Consider the following 20055-nt stretch of genomic DNA (forward strand, 5'->3'; position numbering starts at 1 on the left):
ATCCCAAAGTAAAGATTTTCTTTTAAAAGAAGTTGTGAAGGTCAGTTGCATAAATCTTCTTCAGCTGAAAGCTGAGGGGACAAAAACGTTGGCCTGTGACGCTTGGAAGACAAAGATGTGATCAATAGACCTTCTCTTTTGTCATGGTGCAAGCAAAACCAAAACCATGAAATGGCATGCAATTATTTTTATTTTTTTTTAACCCCCCCCCTATAAAACTTGAAAATTCAATAGCTTAGGAAGGTTGCCCAAGGTCAGATATGTCTTGGAAAGATATGGAGCAGTGTGGGTATAGGACCAGCAAGTACCATAAAAGACATTAACAGAGATTTTGAAGGCTTAGTTAAATATTCCTTCCTTTTAAACAGAGATAATATTAACTAATGCAAAAGCACTGAGAATAAAAATGTATGCTTGACAATGAGTAACAGTATGATGTCAGAATGTCTTTGAATTGTAATTGTTTATAAAATTCAGGGTACCAATATAAGCTATACAACATACACACAAAATAAGAGTTTGCAACTGCACTAGTTAACACCTACTTAAAGAGGTTTTAAGCAGATGTTAACAAAAATGCAACCAAAATATCACTTCCTAGCTGAGGGCCTGATTTTACTGTCTTTGAATTCATTGAAAATTAGTTTTGTTTGAAGGTTTTGGGGGATGAAATTATTACTAATCACATACAATACCTGCGGCTAAACCTTCTGCATGCTGATGGTTGAAGGAAATATCTCCAAGGGAAAACTGTTGTAGCATTTGTCACCTGAAAAAAGCAGGCTTCATAACAATTTAAGCCTTATATGCTATTATATAGTGAAAAAGCAGCAATATTACACTTCTGCTAGGACTGGAAAAAAGTATTTCCACTCAATTTTTTTCTTTATTTGCAAAGTTTTATGTAAAAATCTTTATACATATTTCAAATTACCTGTTTGATAAGTATTCTACTTGAAACATTTCAGCACATTAGTCTTTTCTAGATATATTCAGAAATTGGTTGCTTCCTTAAGATGTTATGGCTTCAATGAGATCAACTAAACTCTATTGTCCATTCCAGTGAATGCATATTTTTAATTTACACTAGCTGAAGTCCTACAAATTAACGTATCTGGCAATAATTTAGTGGAAGACATATTTCTACCTTATTTATACATTCTACTTGCTATACACCTGCTCTCCTTCCTTATTGTTTTGAAAAGGATTTTGACCTTTATCAGGCATTGTGGAAGTCTAAGTTTTTCCCTGTCAGAAAGCCACAACTCTGCTGCTTGAAACATTTGCATACCAGTCTTCAATTTTTCCTTCTACAGCTTTAAAGAACTCTCCTATATGATTTTATCTGGTGTGAAATAGAGATGACAATTGATCTTGGATTTTAATTTTAGTTTGATAACTAAAGTTCACATGGCCTAAGAAGATGGCAGAAGAAAATTTTTCTTATCAGTCTAAGTAATGGTTGGATTTTCTGCTTTTGTTCTACCTTGTTCTGGTAAATCCTTAGTTGCATTTGATTTTTACCAAGAACAGAGTCTGGTTTTTGACATATTTGCTGGTGTATAAATAACGCAAAATTATTTATCAGTAGTTACTTTCATTAAAAAAAAAAAAAAATCTTCTTTCTCCTTAAAGTAGAGAAGTGAGCCCTCTGAGCACACTATTATGTGCTCATTTTGAATCACAAATGACACCTTCGTTAGCTTAAGGTATTTTTCCAATGGCTTGTTATATTGTAGTTGATTAGACTTAACCCAACAATACTGAAGTCCTTCAATAAACTAGGTATTTGGATGATCTCCATGAGTCACCTATAAAGAGTCTGCTGGAGAATGAGAATGAAGCCAGTACGTGCCATCTATGTCCCTTTGATAATGCCTCCTCTTACTTTTAAGTATTTAAAGCGGCTTTACTTGGCAATGCCATCTGCTTGGTAAAATTAAGTAGATATTTTTCAACTTAATAACAAATAAATATATCAGAGGGAGCATGTTTAGTCTACAAGATCTTTAGGACAGGGACAGTGTTATTTTTACATTGTCAGAAAAGACAGTGTTAGGATCTTTGTGTCCTACTGTTAATTAAATAAGGAACACTGATGAAGAAGTAGGATCAAAAGTTTTCACTCTCCTGTTTTTCCTTCTCCCTCATTATTTAAGTTGTTTGGATTTGTTTTCAAAAAAGCAATAATGACAAAGTTGTAAATGTATTTTTTTTTCCTGAAAATGACTGAACAAGCTTGCATCACCACTCTTCACTTTAAATAGAAGCAAAGCTTGATTAGAACAAAGCCGTTTCTATTAATATTCAGACCACATCATTTAGCATTTATGTATAGCTGTCCCAACAAGTTTTTAATCAAAATTGTTATGATTATCTTGTACACCAAAATGGAAAAGAGTAATTGTACCTTAAAATATTTTCCCTTTTGTCACTGGCCTTGGAAAATAAATAACCATATTTCACTACTAAACACTAACTTACACATTCTACAAAATTAAGGTAATAAGAAATTTAAGTGGAGGGAATTGCAATTATCATAATATATGCTTACACACTATGGTACCTTTAAATGAAGTTAATATAAATTCATGCCTGGAATAGACACATATGGATACACTGACTGAACATTTCTATTGGCAGTTGAAGCAGAAGAGGAAGGAAAAAATGATGGTGCTTGGAACTTAGAAATTTCACAATTTCACAAAGTCAGTAAAGAATTTTGCCAGAATTTTAGTGAGAGCTGGATATGTACTTCATCACCTGAGGCTTTGAAAATTACTCTCCTGTTCACAGTCTTATGCAAAGCTCACTACACAAACAAACAAACAAAACCAAACAAAAAACCCCACACTTTTCAAAATGCAGGAATACCTGCATTCACTCATTCTCACGATTTTACAAGATATGTTGCTACTAAATGTACTATTCTCGACGGCCAGATCCTAAGACCACAATGGTACTTATTATTAGCTGTTATTATTAGCTGTTGTGAGCAGCTTTTATTTATCTTATTCTTCCCTTAGTTATCACTCATTTTCTCCTCTCATAAAAAAAAAAAAAAAGTGAGAGCAGTTAAACAGTGGATTAAGTTTCACCCTTTGCTGCTTGAGATGTCTACTATCTATCAAACTGCTTCCTTTAGGAAAATACAAGCATGTCTGTTATGTTAATGAGCGTGTGATAGGACAACTAAAACATAGGTGCAAAGTGTGCCTTACCAGCTACAAATAAACTGGCTGTAACACTAATTAGCACTCCCGGGTTTTGTTACACTTGCTGTAACACAATTGTATTTCTGTGAAAAATTCATTCTATTACAGTTATGAGCAGGAGAAATATTAGACTGCTTAACAGCAAGAACAACAACAACAACAAAAATATCTATGCAACCACAAAAAACAAACCAGACAAAAAACAAACAAATCCCCTCTTCGCTATAAACTAAGAGTACCCGATTTCTAAACCCCTACTTAATTACAGCTTCTGCCTTTCTCTACTAGCTTGATACACAAATTCTTACATTGCTGTTTTACATTCAGTTACAAGAGCTAAGGTTTGAACATGCTACAGATTTTGCAGTTCAACTCGAAGCTTAAAAAAAAAAATTCAAACCAAGAAATCCAAACACACAAAAAGACCCACAGAAACAACTTCTTCAACAAGGACTGTGTCAGAAAGTTACTTTACTGTAGTAGGATTCTTTATACATCTGATGCTTTGCAGCACTGCTATTAGCAGACTGGTAAACTCTTGTGGTTCTATTCAATCTCTGGGTTTCAGCATTGAAACCCAAATGAAGTCAATGGAAGAGTGCCAAGGCAAAGCTATCTTGGCTTATTTACAAGTATCCTGCTAAGTGGTAATGTCAGGAAGACCATGCATGGGGTGGGAGGCTGGGAGACAGCAGTGGCAGGGAAGATAGCTAAGCATTGAATCATTAAAATGTGTTTACTAATCCAATCATGATAGGCCCCCTTTACAAATGCTTAGAGTTGTAACTGTTTCAGTAAATTTAAGCCAATGAAAGCTTTAAAAACTGTCTTGACAAAAATAAGCAAAATTCTGAATTCATTTTAATGTTTTCAAATATTTTGGGGGGATAGTCTTTTTTAGTAATTTGGTTGGGGCTTTTTTTTTTGAGAGGTTGTTTTTGGTTTGGGTTTTTTTTTTAATGTTGAGAATTAAACTACTCATGAATACCTAGCAAAAGGAAAAGGGCAATCAATACAACAGTCAGAGGATCAAACTTGCACCCTGTGACACTTGAAAGACAACAGTCTTCTTAACTTCTCAGCTGTAGCTCTACTATTCACTTCCTTACATTTTTTTGCTTCACTATATTGTAAGTTGAAATTGTCATAAATAGCTTACCATCTGAGAGTCTGCTTTTTCCCCTACTCCAGTGGGGTGCAGCTATTGTTATATCTGGGCTGCAAGGTATTTGAATGTTCAGTCTCATCATCATCAAGCCATTGTCTGACAAATATCACTCTTAATGAGAATTCTGGACTTTTTCCCTTTACAGAGAATACTGACAGCTTTACAAGCCCTACTGCTATTTTGGATTTGCAACTGCTTTAGCTACTACTCAATTTCCTGGGCAAGACATATTTTATTACTCTGAAAACTTAAAGGAGCAAAAATGAGCCTTCAAGCATGCAAGCACTTCTAGTCTCTGGTATGTGTAAAAAGAGAAAGCTTTCAGTCTAATAAAGATAATCACTGTGAACTTTCAGTAAATTTGTCTGCCTTAAGCTTTCATAGAATCATTACTATTTCTATTGATTGCTATGTCTGTATCTGTCAACCATTTCCATCAACCACACAAACTAGTTATCTAGACTGTAATGTACCAGTTTCTCTAGGAGGAGGCTTTGGGAAACTATCAAAAGCCTTGGAGAAATCCAGATGGGAAATAACCACTGCTCACCCCACATCAACAAATCAGGTTTGTCAAGCACAATTTGGCCTTGGTGAATCCATGCTGGATTTTCCTGATGATGTGTTTGATTTGACTTGTGATAGCCCCTAGGAAGATTCTTTCCATATGCTTCCCAGAGACTGAAGCTCCTTCAAACCCTTCTTGTGGATGGGAGTGTCATTAGCCTTCTTTCAGTCTTCTGAGATGTCCCTTGATCTCAACGACTTCTCAAAGATCATGGAGATCAGTCCGACAATGACATCAGCCAGCTTTCTTAATATCCTTGGGTGGCTAATGTAGGGCCCATCAGTTTGTAGGGGTCAAGCTTCTGTAATAGTTCATACACCAACTCTTCCTTCACTGTGATCTATGTTTGCATCAACCTGGATATTTGCTCCCAAGACCTGGGGCTCAACAGTGCTGGTAAAGACAGAGGTGAAGAAAGTGTTAAGAATCTCTGCCTTTTCAGTGTTGTCGGTGACTAATTCCCCTCTCCAGCAATATTTTCCATCTGTTTCTGCTTGTTGTTTACATTCTAAAGAACCCTTTCTTGTAGTTTTTGACATCTCTGGCCAATTTCAATTTAAGCTGAGGTTTTGCTTTTTTAACTGCCTCTCTGCACATCCTGGCAATGTCCTTGTAGTTCTCACTGGGTCCTCATCCACTTTTCCATCTCTGGTATGCTTCTCTTTCAGTTTTCAGAAGACTCAGAAGCTTGCAGTTAAGCCAAGGTCTCTCACTCCACCTACTTCCCGTGCCTTTAAAGGGGATGAACTACTGATACACCTGAATCCCTCCATAGCATTCCTCACAGGCGTAGGCCTCTTTCTCCTATAGTTTTGGAGAAAATACAAATATCCAATTACTAAAAACTGAGTGCTTCTGAAGTTTATAATTTTTTTTCCAGGTCTTTGTTCCCAGGAGGCAGCCTCTACAGAATTTATACAGTATGAATGGTGTTGGTTAATGAAATTAAACAGTACTGCGAACACTGTTTTCACACACATCTCTCTAGGTTGACCTGCATTGCCTTCAAGATCGTAAGTCTCTACTTCTTTCTTCCATTCAGATATCACCATTTAGTACTCAAGTAAGTAGCCTACCCTGATATATTTGGACAGTCAGATTGTTGAAAAAGGGCCTATTAGTAGAAATGACCAATGCTCCTTTGATGTCCATTTGAAGCTCCTAGTTGTTCAAAAAGACAAATAAAACATCAAATAGCAACACCCAAAGACACCTGCACACTTCTCTTTCTAGATTCAGGCAAGTACTATGAATTTTTCAGATTGTTAAGAACAATGCATCCACATAGGCTATTACCATGAAGCAATTACCTGGCCATCTGTAAGTTTAATAAAATTCTATGCTGGTACAAAGCACTTGTCTGCTTAACCGAAAGACTGAAGTAGATTAGCAGCCACTACTAAGGTAAGAGCCTAAAAAAAAAAAAAAAAGAGGAAGGGGAGGTGTGAAGAGAGCAATCTACCTACATAAGTCCCCCAATGGCACACCCCAAACTGGGAGGCATAAATTTGCAATTCAATTGCATTAGCTGGCAGAGAATGGAGTGCTCATAATATGCAGTCCTTAAAATGTACTAGTCATGCAATACCCCTAGCGTGTGTACTCATTGTTGCTCCTTTGCTAGAGCCTTACCCAGAAACTTAAGTAAAAAAAAAAAAAAAAAAAAAAAAAAATCAGAAAACAAAAACAAACACAAAGGTTAGCAGACATGTCCTATGGCATTTTATAAACCATGAGGCAGCACATGCATTAGCAGCCATTTATGCACTAATGTCTAACATTCATGTGAATAGAAATGGCAGAATCAAAAAGGAGGCTAAGGCTATGCCATGCCATTAATGGTTTCACAGATGCTTCATAATTGAACGAAAATTCAGCTTCCACGGTTCAATCCAGGGAAAAAAAACAACCAACCAACCACCAAAAAAACCCCTCAAAAACCAACCAACCAAACAAAAAACCAAAAAAAAACCCCACAAAACAACAAACCAACCTAAAAACCAAACCCAAAAACCAACCACATACAAAACCCCCAAGCAACAAAAAGATCCAACACAAAAACCATCAACAGCAAAACAGCCCCCAATACACTTAATTGATTTTTAAGATGGGGCAAGGCACAGTCTGCTAGAATACCTACAACTTTTGCATCCAATTATTTTCATGCAAACATGAATACTGTCAAGAACAAAATGGCTATGGCAGATCTAATCTTAGAACAGAACTAAATTTCTAGGCTTAAGATTCTAAAACTCAAGCCTCAGCTTCCCAAACATATCTGACCAGTATAAAATAACATCTCCCAACCAATCTCCCAGAACAACAAAATTAGCTCCACCACCCTCTACCACCTCTCTGCACAAAGCTTTCCTTCTCTGAGAAGCTTTTCCTCCCCACCTCCCTCACATATATATACATATGCTTATGTGTGAGATATATATGTGTCTGCGTGTATATATATATATATATATATGAGTATATGTATGAGGTAGGATTTCCCATCTTTTGCCTGCCCACAAGAAGCCAGACTCCCCTTCCTATCCCTCTTCAGAAAAGTGTGTCTACTATGTTACTGCTTTGTTGTCCTTTTCTTCCAAGCTTTCTGCATCTGGGAAACAAAGCCATTTTTAAACCACAGTCAGCCTCATTCTTCAGACCTGACCTAATGAGGGAGTAAACATGGTCCAGACAAACAATATAATAGATGCCAATACTCTGAATATTCTGTACTGCTGGCTCCAGTTTCTTGCTTGCAGAAGCAGCTGCCTGACGCTTCCTAGCCTCCAGCATGGGCATTGGCTAAAAGCCACGCCCATGTAGAAAGATTTGCATTTAACAAACTGGTTATCATTTCATATGCTTAACAAGAAGGTGCAACATTGAAACACTCAGCATAGAATTTAATCCATCTTCCCCACCCCCCCCACCCCTTCATCAGTAGTAGGTTTGCATTTTTCAAGCAAATACAGTGCTTGCAGCACTGCATGTAACATTGCAATAACTCTACAAAGTTGACAAGAGTTTGTGAATATGCTAATAAAAGCCTTAGTATTTTCGTAGTCATCACAAGACATCATTGAGATGGCTGCTCATGGATTACATGAGCTTAGTTCATGTACACATTTAGATTTTAGGAGCTGCAGTAAGTTGCACTACATTCCAAAGCATTTAACTCCCATGTAAGCCCTTTTCTCCCTGACTGTAAAGCATCTTGTTTTCCTAATCTTCCCTCCAAAATATTGATTCTTTCCATGACATACATTTTGGTTGTTCTGATGTCACACAGAACATGTACTGTATAGAACATACTAAGTGCAAAAGCACTTATATGAAGTTAGTGAATATATTAGCAGGTTTATGCATGGGCCCACCTTTTTCACAAGCAAGCAGGGTTAGCACTGGCCTTTGAAAATTTATGGGTTTGAACTACCAAGTCAAGATACAGCACACTTGCTGGAAGGTCCTTCAACTGGTGGTGTTTCTGAGTTTTCAGAACACAGACATGAAAAAATGCTAGGAAAAAGCCACAACTGATCTGGCTATCGATAGTACACAAAACTCAAGCTTACTGCCACACAGCAAGATAAGGTAGCCTATGCCCACTGCTCTAGTTATACACAAAATACCCAGGCATTCAACCACTGCAGAATTTCAGGTTTGGATTTCTTTTTTACAGAATCTCAGGAATAAGAAAAATAATACTGCTTTAAAAATAGATCACTTAAATAACATAAAGTCACCAATTATTCCTGAGTGCTGTACCATCTGCTCAGAACTAAACCTCCATTTCTACTTGCAGTGTTGCAAAAAAAATGCCATTAGAGCATCTGTGAGCTGAGTTACTGGTTAAGAACTTGACTGAAAGAATTAAATAGAGTTTACAAACCTGATCCAAGCTCAGAAGCCCCTTAAGACAGGCATTGTATAATGCCAAGTACAGACATGCCTTCTAACTTTTGGAAACGTAACTACTAAAGTAATTCACCATTTCTTACAAAGAAGTTAATGAATGCAAAGCAAAAGGCTTGCTTGCTTCTTTTATACAGTTGCTCTGACTACATTTCACTAGTAAGAAACCCCACCATTACCAGAGTCAGTATAACCAAAATAAATGCAAAATCACACCAATTCTGTTTCCAGATCAGAGGCAGAGCACACACATAATTCTCTTATAAGATACACTGATCTAATCTGTTTGCTTTTAGAAAGTTCACTGTAGATAATTAGGTACTTGGATTTGGAAAGATGCCTGAAAGCCCTAGGGAAATCCTCCTTCTGCAGTCTACCAGGTATAATTCTGCCACTTTCCCACTTAATTTCATGCATCCCAACTCTTTTTAGTAGTGAATGATAAAATGCACAACCTTGCATTCCTTTTCACCAAGAACACTCCAAACACCCACAGCAAGGATGGTCAGCAGGAGTGTTAAATGTGCTGTTGTTTACAATCATGTTCACCACTGTACCTTGGGAGTTAAGAGCAATAATTTAAACAAAGGCCATTCATAAGGTCCATGTTGTTAAGGTTTGGTCAGCCCCTCATCATTGCCCCTGATAAACCCTTTTGAGCCGCATTTTGTGCAGGAGAGATACAAGTTTACAGTAGGGGCCCTTCCCACATTAGCACTACTGGGACTAGCAAGTTGTGAATTGTGTTGCTTTAAGCTCAGCCATCATATAGTCTCATACTCCGAAAAGACAGTATTGTCATTAGCATTGTCTTAAACTGATTTTTCCTCTTTTGTACCTTGCAAAGCCCAAAATCTTCCACACTGTACACCGTTTAAAACTCACTGCAGAAGTACTTTTCACTTCCATGCCATCATCTTCCATCACACTCTACTATTACATTACCTTCACAGATGTTGATGCCTACCTCTGTTCTACAGCTAGTATTACTGATCTGCATGTTTAATACAAAGTATTTATTACTGAAATAAAATAAAAAAGCTCCCCACTGATGTTATCTAAATGCAAAAAAAAAATTTAACATTCTGAAACTAAGAATATTTCAGATTTTTAAAAAATACTTGTTATGTTTTTAAAAAGCATACTAATAGGGAGTACATTTTCTGACTTTCTATTATTCCTACATGACAAACACTCCCAGCCACAAAGATGAAGACTCCTTATCAGTGGCAAAAATATACTGTCTACTCATTTTGGACCTGCCTCACTTCTACACTCAGATATTTTAACAGTGGCAGAAAGAGCATTCTCATGCTGCTTCAGGAACTGGAGATACTGGGAAGCACAGCACTGATATGTGAGCTTGGCCCACCCAAGCTGTACAGGCTTTGAAGTGCTGTAACTACAATTATAAAACATCACATAATCCCTGACAAAGTTCTGATCATAGCCAAAATACATACCATACTGAAGCTGTGCTGGACACTGATAACACACCATTTCAGGCTCTGTCTGCATCCACCTAAGGTCCCTGCAGCAATTTATAGGGTTCACCAAATTCCACACCAACTGGTATTTTCTCTTGCAAGGATATGCACAGCAACACTCAAAAATGCATGTGGTTCCTGTGGCCATTTGACTGAGCTAGCTGAAACTAATTTGTTTGGATAGTTGCCAAGAATCTAAACTGCCTATTTAACTAAACCCCAACTGCTTATCTTAAAGGGGTAGCTAACCGTTTGAGAAGAGCTAGAATTCTAACTAAACAGCTTTCAAACCTAGTTGATTTAATTGAGAGGGGAAAGTACTTTTAAGATGCCAACAAGCTCTTTGTGACTTACTCCTAATGAGGGTAAACTGGAACAAGCCAACATTAGTGTTACTCATAGGAGTGATTTTAAAATACTCTTGGCATTCACTTTTCCAGGAGCAAAAAGAATTTTAAACACACATGTTCTCCTTTTAGCAGCTCTATTTAATATGTAGAGTCACAAATATTTTCTCTGAATAAACACTGTAAATAAGTTTATCAAAAAAAGATTGAAAACTAGACGCTGAGATGCAATACTGCTTCTCAGCCTGAAGACAGTAGTAAAACATTCATCTTAAAGTCTTAAAGTCAGTCATACAAATTACTAGTGCATCTAAATGGTTTAAGTAAATGTCAGAATTGCTTTTATGTGACATGAGTGTCACTAAACTCAGTAATGTAGCATTATGCTTAGTATTTTACAATAGACATTTGTTCCACAGCTCAGAAATCTGCAATGTTGACTCAAATACACTCTTGAAAAGCATTGCAGAATTGTATAAAGGAAAATGCTGTATCCTACAAAATTCAACAGTTCACCATTTTAGCCAATAAAATGTTAGCTAATATAAGCAAGTAGATTGGAAAAAAAGGAACTGGAATCAATTCAAGTAATGATGACAGGCTAGAACTGTGTTTATACTGAAAAAAGAAAAAAATCATTATTAAAACTTGCTGATTTGGAGAAGCCTCCAGTTTCTATAAATCTGTTCACAAATACAGTACAGCACATCTTGAAAAAGTTTTTAAACATGACAGCAATGTTCACTTTTATAAATTATTCCTGTCACTATCTCAGCTCTCAAAGGTGCAGGAAAAACAAACAAACAAAAACAACAAAAAATCTCACAACACCAACAAAATCACACTATTTAGTAGCAAATACTATAGACACTATACTTTCAAAACCCCAAACCAACAATAAGACATAGTTTCAACAGAAGCTACGTAGATACAACCATGCTGTTCAATCTTGCCTTGCAGAAGCAACAGACAAGATACTCACTGAAATTTTTATTATTATTTTTTTTAACAAGCTTGCCTATTATTATTAAAGTTGATGGAACACATAAGAGCAATTGTTAAAAAAGACTATTTAAAGACCTTGTAAACAAAAATAGCTACACTTGGGTTTTTTCCCCTCCCCTAGTATTATCCAGACAAATTAATTACACTTCAGCACTGGGCATGCTTTCCATCCAGTCTCACAACTGGATATAAAAGTGGTTTGGAGAGAAAACTAATCTGACTGCAGGTTGCTACACAATATTCAAAAATGTAGACACATTATCATGACCATATTGATTGTATTTAACTTCGAATTTGGCTCTCTGAGACAGGATTGACCCAATGACCTTCACAGACCCGTTCCATCATAAATTATTCTGTGAATCTATGAAGGGAAACTGAAAACACATGGCAACACTTTTTTATGTCAATTTTTTCATTATTTTATTTATACCTCAATACTGCCCTCTGCTGATTGATTTGGTGCTTAATTATTTGCATAGAAAAATTGTGAGGGGTTTTTTTTTTTTTTTAACTTGAGTGTTTTAACACTTTTCCTGCAAATGAAAGAAGAAAACATTTGAACAATGGTCTTGTTCTCTTGTATTCAAATCAGTACAGCAGACTGAGGTGATCAACACCTTTGCCAGGTCAGTTTGGAAAGTATATATACATCTGCTTAAGGTCAAGGTAGGTCTCTTCTCCCTCATGGCAAAAAGGTTTAGAAAGCTTCAGGGTAACCTTCAGAGCTACAAAACCCTATCCAGAGCATGTAAAAAGCTCCAAAGAGAACTATGAGCCTTCCTTGCTACAACAATAGCAAGTCGATGCAGGATGAACATAATCCTCAACCTAGAGGGTGAGATTTAAAAGCACATGGTAGAGAAACCTCACAAACCTGGAAGATCAGAGTAACCAGATGAATTAGCAGCCATTCATTTCCAGCTGCCTGAGCTATGATTTTACATATACAAAACCATGTAAATGATAGAGAACTTAGTAAACTACTTATAATCTTTTGTAAAGAAAGGATTTTAGTCTAATTTATTATCATTAACTCTTTACAGGTCACTTAAGAGGGCAACATCAAAAATGCTTTTAAGACTCAGTTAAGCTGGACATATGTAAAAAACAAAACAATGCAACACACAACAGAATATCAGGTTCCCCAAACACTCAGCAGGATCATGAGCAGCTATTTTAGAGATTTATCAGTTGTACGAGAATTAAATTTTATTAAAACTGCTATAAAGCTTTGCAAGAGGATGCAAAATTTTTCCCTTTGAAATTTCTAATCTACTTAATTTCTATTAAAATTTTCCATAATATTCTCTTCTCTAATGCTTAATATCCAATCTTTGAAGCTTTCTGCAGAAGTGTTTTTCTTATTTTAGACATATCATTGCTAAATTTGTGCCTAAATTTGTTTTTTTCTTGTGTATTTCTACAATCCCAATGTCCAATAAGAGATCTTATTAAACTGAGTGTATTCCCTAGTTAATAATAGCCTTTTGGAAATCACCATGATTGAACTTTTGTGTAGGGAAGTAATAGAGTCACATAGAGTTAAAATATTACAAGAAATGTTTGCTGAAGTGACATGACCAATCACATGCATATGAATTCAAAGCATTCATGGTTTTCACATCTCCTATGATGGTATATAGAAGGCTTTCATAAATAGCATCTGTTTACAAAGAAACAGACTGCTCCATTTATGTGGCCATGGTAAAACACAGATTATCCTAAAAAAAAAGGTAGAGAGACATCTTTCATCTTTTTCTATGTACTGCTGAATGGGACATAACAGCATTAAACATCAGCAAAGAAAATGTAGGCTAAGCTTCCCGAAAAACTTGAGCAGCAAAGTTAAATAATGAAATGGATCATGACAAGGCTTGAAGGGTTTCCAGCACTAGTTTCAGACAGATTAGTATCAGTATTGTGTAGAGCTTCAGCATGAAATGGCACAACTAAATTAAGAAAGAAGCATATATTTTTAGGATCACATTAGAAAACACAACCACCCATGGCACTATTAAAAATGACATATTAGAAGTACATCTGACTAAAAAAAAACAAAAACCCACAAAACCAGGACAATCCAAGGCATACATACCTGTTCTTCTAGACTTGAGTCACATAGCTAAAGTGTACTTTGTTTACCAGTTCTGCCTACACGAGCTGCTGAGTTTGTACTTGAGTTGTGTAACATTTGACAAACAGGATTTATTCCTGAACAATAATTAGTTATTAGGTAAAAATATTTCTCTTAGAAGTTTTATGTTTCCAGTACATTAATAGTTACCATACATACAACTTATAATTGCAAAATAATCCCCTGAGGTGCAAATGGGAGCCCCTCTTTACCCAGCAAGATAATAACCAGAAGGAATAACCTGTGAAAGTTGCATCTTCCTTCATTTAAATGATCTGATCTGTATGCATGCACAATCAGTTGGCTGATATAAATAAACTTTTACTCATACTTGCAACATAGTTCTGGGAGTCTTTACTGGCTTCTGAATCAACAGAATTCTTGACTAAGTTCCAGCAGCAGCTCTATTAGTGGTGATGTTCAAGCCTGAAAGAACACAGCATGACTTTACATCCCAGGCTGAGCTTGCAGATAGGAACAGTTTTATTTATAAACATACTGCATCATGGATAGCCATTCCAGCAGTAGAGGACTAGAAAACACTAACAAGTACCACTACTGCTCTTTGGCAAATGAAATCACCTCTGAACCCCAGGCAGACATCCATATGCAACTTACCAAGAGGCTAACTTTGTTCCTCCCACTATTCAGTCTTACTTTGAGGATGATAGATATTATTCTATTAATATGAAAACCCAAGAATTTACAGGCAGTTTGTAATACAGTATTTCTAGCCTAGTATTTGCTGCTGCTGTGAACTCCAGCCTAGACTCCATTAACAACATGGGATGAGAATATTAAGTCCTGTATCTCATATCAGGGAATACTGGTTTTAAGATATGCCTTCAGAAGGAGGAAGGAATGTCTGAAAACATAAAACTAATTTTTTAGTTTTTTTATTTTTGTTATTTTTATTTATTTTTCTTTCTAAGTGTTGTTACCTTCTTCTGGGAACTTAACACTTAACAGGTACTTGCACTGTAAAATTACTTTTAAACATATTCATTGCTGCTCACACATCAGCATTATCCACTTGCCACATGCCTTTAGAAGTCCAGCATGAAGTATACTCAGAGCAATACATGGAAATAGGTTCCAAATTATCTAGTGGACCAGAGCCTGGAATACTTCCTTGCATCTTGAAATAACATTTGTTTCTGGTTGATAACAATTACTGGTTCTCTTCCAATCTGAGCCCTTAATTCAAGAAGATAACTAGACATATGCCTAGTCAAGAATCAATGGCTCTACTTGCATGATCAAGTTAATTTTAAATGTAAGTTACATATTGTTAGGAGGTATGAAAACAGTCTTTAAGTAAGCCATCCATCCACACTACATCTCAAATAACGAAGAAAAAACCCCATCCCTGGCCTTCTAAGAAAAATGTAGAAATAAGCACATCAAGTGATAGAAGGAAACACAGAACAGACATTTCCTCAGTAAGTTAACAGCTAGATACACATTGTGCCATTACACTGGATTTCAAAGGTAATCTGATCTATGTTTTTCATTCACAAGGTAAGATGATAAAAAATAAAGTGGTTTCCTTTATTAGGAGAATGCATGTTAAGATACTACAAATAATCACTAGCATATAGGCAAAGTTTAAAAAGTTCACTTTTTCCTCTTGGGATGAAATAAATTACAGGAAATATACCTACTTAACAGCTTGTAATTAGACCCAGTAGAACAATTGCTTCTGACATAAGAGGGGAAAAAAAAAAAAAAAGGAGAGAGGGATTCCCCCCCTCCCCCCCCCCCAAAACATTCCCTGCTTCCCCAGGACCTAAAATTACTAGTATGCCTAACAAAATTGAAGGTGCTTGTATTTAAAAAGTAAGAGTTGTTGTAGGCAAAGTTACATGAAAACGCCCTGGTGAGAACATAAGGTAAACTTTAACAAAGTCCCAACATCTCTGATAACTAACACTATGGTTAGGAGTAAATATTGTTCAATCTGTAGTTATGTATTCTAGCAGTGTTTCTATTAAGGTCAAAGGAAACATTCGTGGATATGTAACTAGAAGACATAGATTACTTACAGGTTATTGTTTTAAATGTATATATAAATGTATTACACAGAATATTATAAAGCATATTATACATTAAATATTATGTACGCATGTGTAAGGAAGGGAACTATATCTCCATGTACATATAATTATACATATGAATGTTATAGACATGAAAATTAATTGCTTTTTCTATTCAATTTCTATGTATGGAAGTCAGCATATAGTTTATATTATGAATCACATTAACAAAAAGGATGTTGAAAGCAACTAGCCAACCCCAGGAAATGGAGAAAGATTTGTTGACATATTCCCAAAAGCTTTCTTCATCTTCAGGCCAATTCTCAGGCTTCATCCTTCCTGAGAATTTCAGTTCAAGTGTTCATTGTTATTTTTGGAACCAACTTCTACACTCAAGTACTTGCTTGTATAATGCATTTTCCTTTCCTTAAACTTTCTGTTAAAAGCCTGGGGTTTATGGACCATGCACAGATTTCAGAATGAAAAACTTGTTTTAAAAATGATACAAAGCAAGGAGAAGATATTTTAACTGATGTAGCCTGTCCACTACTTCCATAACATTTTCAAAGTTACCATTTTAGTAGCAGAAGATACTGATTTCTGTACCTGATCTATAGCTTTTTCTTACCTTCAATTTTCAGTACACAAATAACATTCCATTGAATATGGATAGCATATTTTACCCATTTTATGGAATATAACGGTCATAATTAAATGTCATTATTTTATTTTAGAGTACCTGTTAAAAAAGATTTTATGAAAAATAATATATCAAAGAGACTAGAGGATGATGGAGGCGCTAGATCCCAACATTCTTGGGTTAGCTACTGATATTTCTGTTAAAACACTAGTAGTTTTGATTTACGCATTGAGCTATTTCATTTCAAAGAACATGGCATCAGAACTTAAGAATCCTCCTGGAAGAAAGCTCCGGCAAAGAATAATCATTGTAGTCTCCATCTCAAACTAACAAACTAACTAAAACTAAGTATGTTTAAAAGAGATAGAATACAGAATGGCAAGATTCCTGAAGTTCATAATAAATTAAGAAAAAAATAATCTCTAGGTTTAAATCTCATTAAAGACACTGTTTTTTCCTAGCAAACCATCTATACTTTCATTCTTTACATTTCAGCGCTGCAATTTTATCTGATACCTCTACAATCTTATGCATAATTCTCACTTGTCCTATTAATTGCTGACATCTATTTTAAATCTGTAATGCTGTTACATAATCCCTGAAAAAGCCTTCACCAGGAAGGGAAAGGGTAAAAAAAATCTGCCTTTTCTAAGTACTTTATACATGAGGGTTTTATCATTTAAATGAAATCTATCATTGAACAATCAGCTTTTTATCAATTACAGCTTGCGGGAACAACTAAGTGCATGGCTGAAAAAAAGATGACTCCAATAGGTAAATGCAGTGTTGTAACTAGGAAAAATACTGTACTCCACAGTATGCTCCACATAGAATGCTGGATTGTGACTGATAACGAATCACTCTTTTTGTTGCCTGAAGATGGCAGTAATGATACTGTACTTACAAAGCATTACATCAACAGTTTTATGTTTAGAAATGTAAAGTTTTTAAGTATTAAAATTATAGAATTGCACTTTTACTGCTAACTTTTTAAAACACTGTTCATTTCCCATTAGTACCACAAAGAACAGAATGAAAATCTGCATCCTACAGCTGCCTCTTAAAAGGTAAACTCTATAAAGCAAAGCAAGACCGTACATTTTCTGTGATTGTTTTAAAACCACATTTTATACATACTAATCACAGCTAAATGCAATGCACAGAAGCTGGAAGGCTATCAGGGCAAAAACTACCCCCGCAAAAGAAAAAAAAAATCATACTTCGAAAACCAACCACGAACTGTACTGGCGTCAGATCAGGTTCTGTATCCACAGAAAAACAGAAAGGCTTCCTTATACCCCACATAAAAAAGAGCACCAAAGAGAAGTGCAGCTTTAATCTCAGCTCTACAATATTCCTGAGTAGAAAGAGCTTACATTTTATGCAACCCAGTAAACTACAACCAATAGTATAATAAATAGAAGTAGACCTATACAGAGATTAAACACTTGGCTTGCTAGTACTCAGGAGGGGGATCTACAAGATAACAGTTTTATGTGTTACAAAATATACCAAAGTACTGAGACCAAGGCCAACCTTACACCCTTTTTAGTGAGGGTAGTTAACACCTTTTCAGTCTGCAGTGCACAAAAGAAACTTTTCATGCCATTCAAATCACTTTGTTGTTAGCGTTTCTGATGCTAGGAATTCAAATAAGCATACAGGTAATAGAAATTAGAGTTCTAATAAAAGCTAGCAACCAGTTAATTGGCAAACATTTTATTGTTATAAGTGTATATAGAAAAAATGAATCTCCCTTCAAACAATATAAAGGCAATAGCTTGCATAGTAGAGTAATAAAACTTGAAACAACTTAAAATGCTTCTAGTAGGTTTATACCAGGAAGTAAGAATTGCTTTCCCTCTTTAACTTTGGTTTAATATTCTTAAGGCCTGACTTTATATAATCATTTATTGGTGGGTTTTGGGGTTTGGGTTTCTTTGGCTTTTGTTTTTCTTTTTTTTCCCATGAGGAAAGGCAGTTTACTACAGACACTAACTGATTAACAAACCTCTGGGACAGATTGCCTTTTCCATCCAAATTACTTCAACAATAATTAAAATAAAATAAAAAAAAAGAAAAAGTAGTTTGTTTGTGAAAAATCAGCATATAAATCAGAAAAGCAGGCTTAGGAACTCTGTTAATTAGCCTCTTGTTCTGCATAATGTTGGTTTTGGCATGCTTTTAATGAAAGAAATGTACTATTTGACTCCTATTAATTTTAGTGTCATCCTGCATTCCTGTCACAGGCAAAAGTTTCCTTACAAAAGGTATTTACAGCACATACCTACTCCAAGACTTTATGAGTAAAAGAAGTACTAGTTACACTTCACTGGACCAGGTAACTTAGTTCAGAGTAATTAGTGCATGAAGAACAATAAAAAATTGAGCTTCAAAACGTCAAATAATTAAAAATACTACTTGCTTTGGCTTCAGAGAACAGGTGACATTGCAAGTAGGCTAGTCATTACTATTATAATATATAGTACCATAGTAATCCATAATTATTTTTTATAATAAAATTTAGTAATTTAATGCTTTATATAATATATAAATATATAATTATATATAATATATGTAATAATATAATTGACTATCAGTTCAGTCAAAATTCAGTATTCTGTGGATGGTTAGTTGTGGGACAAAATTAAGTTTGTTTTAGGGTTTAAGAGGCTTTTTAACTAATACATCACAGATGTGGGTTTTTTCTAAATCTTCTTAGTAGAAATGTGCCAGAGGATCTTTTAGTCTTACTACCTTTTTTTCTTTTTCCTTTAATACAGCTGCAAAAATAACTAAGATTGGCTGTATGTTACTGTGCACAACGTGTTTTATCTAAATACATCAGCGCATCTGCCATCACCATTGGAAGAAATAATTTAGGAACCCCATCTTATAATTCCTTCTTTACTCATGCAGCTCCATATGGCTGAAGGCCTCGCAGAAAATAAGCTTCAGGATCAGCACCCACGTTCAGGATTCAGAATTTTATCAGATTCAGTATTTTTAATTAAAAAATAGACAATTTGAAAAGAGGTGGCCAAACTGTGGCTAAAAATCTTGCGAACATATGATAACAATTTTACACCACATAAGTTAGTCAGATATGTATTTGGATTTATACACTGGTTGGTTTTCCATGAAGACAGGGAAAAATCACACATTTTAATGCCCTTAGTTGGAAATCTTTAACGATTTTAAAATTACATGAGATGAGGCACAGCCTGAGGGAGTCAAGGTATGAAGACCAGAGAGCAACCGGGTGTAAATCTATTAAATTAACGAGCGTGTAAACCCACAGCATTACTTTTGGGTATTGTACGTATTTCTGTAGGGAAGCGGTCTATATGCAGAAATTAGCGGGACTAATACCTGCCTGCAAGGCCCCAGGAAGCCCTCGCTCCATCCTGAGGAGCCTGCTCCCGCTTTAAGCGGCGGCCTCACTCCTCCAAACGCAACACTCCCGCCAGCAGTCCGGCTCGTTGTTGAGGGGCGGCCGCGAGGCCGCCGTTGCCCTAGCAACAAAGCCCCGCACGCGCACGG

The 20055-nt window shown here is 35.8% G+C and overlaps 1 protein-coding gene across 2 annotated transcripts in view; it reads right to left on the minus strand.

Moving 5' to 3' along the window:
* The window catches only part of IRAG1 (inositol 1,4,5-triphosphate receptor associated 1), a 113717-nt gene extending 93675 nt beyond the window's left edge, over positions 1-20042 (minus strand). The window contains exon 1 of one of the 2 annotated variants that reach the window (XM_065683039.1): positions 19885-20042. The gene's annotated coding sequence lies outside the window, so the exon portion shown is untranslated. Of the gene's footprint in view, positions 1-13797; positions 13817-19884 lie in introns of those variants that run through there. The other variant, XM_065683040.1, reaches the window with a different exon arrangement.
* Between the last annotated feature and the right edge of the window lie 13 nt (positions 20043-20055).

Source organism: Lathamus discolor, chromosome 6, assembly GCF_037157495.1.
Source record: "Lathamus discolor isolate bLatDis1 chromosome 6, bLatDis1.hap1, whole genome shotgun sequence".
NCBI classification, from domain to species: Eukaryota; Metazoa; Chordata; class Aves; order Psittaciformes; family Psittacidae; genus Lathamus; species Lathamus discolor.